The following is a 3054-nucleotide window of genomic DNA, read 5'->3' as shown; positions in this document are numbered from 1 at the left end:
GGTTTACACGGTTTACACAAATGGGTCAAGTTTTCATTTGAATGCTCCTCTATATATATATATATGTGCAATTGATAGTTTTTTTTTTTAATTTTTAACTACGTTGAATCTGAATAATGAAGCGAGCATGACAAAGGCCAAACTTAAACAATTCTTTTTTTTTAATCATATGTAAATACCATAATCCTAATTAAGGGCTGTTTGGCAGTTGCTGAATGGTTTTTGTACAGAATGGTTAAGAGGATCAAAATGGTTAAGTGCTGAATGAAAAATGGTTGTTTGGTAAATGTTCACTGAATGACAATAAATTACCATTTTAACCCTCTTCTTATTGCCTCTACTCTTTCCAAATATCAGGCACAACTCATCATAATAAGGATACCAAAATCGATTCAACAGATACCAAAATGATACCAAAATGGCTTGATTCAACAGATACCAAAATGATACCAAAATGGCTTGATTCAACAGATACCAAAATGATTAGCTCATAACTTGAATCCACCAACGATCAAATCGATTACCTCATTCAAACAGCCCTAAGTTTATTCAAACAGCCCTAAGGAGACAGAAGGGAAATCACCTCATTCAAACAGCCCTAAGGAGACAGAAGGGAAATACCTGAAATYGAGTGGGAGACGATGTAGAAGACAACAGAGTCGATGGAGAAGACGCTGGAGAACACGATCGAGTGGGATGAGGAACGAGGATCTCGCGTGGGAGGAGAGACCGGCGGGAAGCAGTAGGGGCGGCGACGATCGTGGGGGGGGGGAGACGGCCGGCGACTGGAATCGACGATGGGAGGGGGGAAGCCGGCGACTGGAACCGGCGAATGGAGGGGGATGCGATGTTTGGAATCGACGATGAGAGGGCAGAGTTGGAAAAATAAACATCTGAATGGTTGAGTGAAGGTCTAGGTGCAAAATGGTTAAGAGGTTAATGTAACTATTAAAAGGTTGTTTTTTTTTTTGCCAAACAGTCTTGACCTCTTACCGATTAAGAGATTGGCTCTTAATGTATTAAGATCCAAACAAACAACCCCTAAGAGAGAAAAAGCACAAGGTCATGTCTGCAAAACCGTAAGGCCATCCTTCACTGCAAAAAGTAATTTTATTTTCCTAACATATATAGATAGATATAGAGAGAGAAAGAAAGTTTGTTTCAACCCATTATATTTGTATAATTAATGTAACCTAATAAATTGAAATATTTATGAAAATGATGAGAGTTTATTTATTATGATTAAATATTTATGAAAGATGAATAAGGTTCATTAATTATGATCAATACTTTATATTAGAAAATAATCAAAAGCTTTATGAAATTACATATTCATCAAATTAAATGGATGATTGATATTGAGTTGTATTGATTGTACAAATGTAAAGGGTTGTACAATAACACACACACACATATATATATATCTATATATATATATATATATATTTATATTTATATATATAGGGGTCCATTCAAGGGAGAACTGAGTTGTTTGTGGTAACTGTGAGAACCAATCTCAACCAATCATTTTAATATATTAATTATACAATTAAAACTAAATTAAAAGGGTATGTTAGTCAATATGTAAATTATGATTAAATTTATATTTTTAAAATAGAACCGTTTCAAAAAAATAATTAATATTGATTTACATTCCTAAATTAAAGATTATTATGATTCGCTTAAATAAATTCAAACAATAAACCAGAAAAACAGTTAGTACTCTAATTATGTATTATAGTTGTGGTATCATGTGGTACAAACAATAAACCAGAAAAACAGTTAGTATCCTAGTTATGTATTACAGTTGTGGTATCATGTGGTACCAATAAATGTTCTTGTTTTTGATGTAATACATTTGTGGTTTCATGTACTACAAAACAGTTGGTACCTAAAAAATTCATTAGGTTGTGTATGATGTGGTGTTATAACTTTTTCTGTATCATATATACATTCTCATATCATTTCCAGGGTATCACAACGTAGCACACCAGTTCTCATGTATTACAAACAGTTAGTACCCCAGTTATGTAATACAGTTGTGGTATCATGTGGTATCATCTGTTGCAAAACCAGATCATCAGCAGAGTAGTAATCTGCAATGAGGCGGTACATGTATGAAGGATTATGCCCTCCGCTGCAAAGGAAAATAAGGGTGAATACTAGACCATACCAAACGATCCCATTATATCCCACCCGAAGGTGGGGTCTTGGGGTGGTAAGATGTATGCAAAGCTGACCTCTACCCTAAAGAGTGGAGTGCTTGTTACCCCCGGCTAGTAAAAAGTTTGTGAAATGGAAATATACATATATGCAAAAACCAAAACTGCCAATACTACATGTTGTCAAAGAGTGTCAGTATCACAACCACACAAATCTTAATAAGTCAAGACCAAAGTATCACCATAAACATCACATGCTATAGAAACTATGAGAGGAGAAATCACAACCAAAACAGTAGAAAACCAATGATGCAACTGGGTTTTCACAGTTAGCAATTTCAGGATTTGTGGTGAATGATGGCTGATCTAGGGTCAGGATTCATATTGAAAGCCAAGTGGTTTACTAAATAGCTTTCTACGAAACCATGCTAGAAAAAGATACCAACATATAGAGTACATCATAGATCCTGGAGCTAGACTTGAAAACTGAACAATTATAATGAATTACTTAAGTCTATGTCACACCTAGCAATGCCCTAAATTTGGAAGGGAAAGAAAAAGATAAACAAAAACGTAATATATCACAAAGACAATCTTGCCCTTATTCATATAATGCCATTAAATGACAGTAATTTATTTTTAGAATTACATTAATTAAGATTCATTTTAATCTTACCCATTGATTATTATAATATGTGGTTGAGATTGGTTCTCATAGTTACCACAAACAATTCAGTTCTCATTTGATTAAGCCTCTCTATATATATATATATAAATCATTAAATAATATATTATATTTATACTTCAATTCTAATATATAGCTATATATATATATAAATAAACACATATAATATTGTATACTGTATCACATTAAATATTTCTCACACACACA

The sequence above is a fragment of the Cynara cardunculus genome, assembly GCF_001531365.2.
Source record: "Cynara cardunculus var. scolymus isolate 2C chromosome LG 4, CcrdV1, whole genome shotgun sequence".
In the NCBI taxonomy this organism is placed as follows: Eukaryota; Viridiplantae; Streptophyta; class Magnoliopsida; order Asterales; family Asteraceae; genus Cynara; species Cynara cardunculus.
This window is presented reverse-complemented; position numbering follows the sequence as displayed.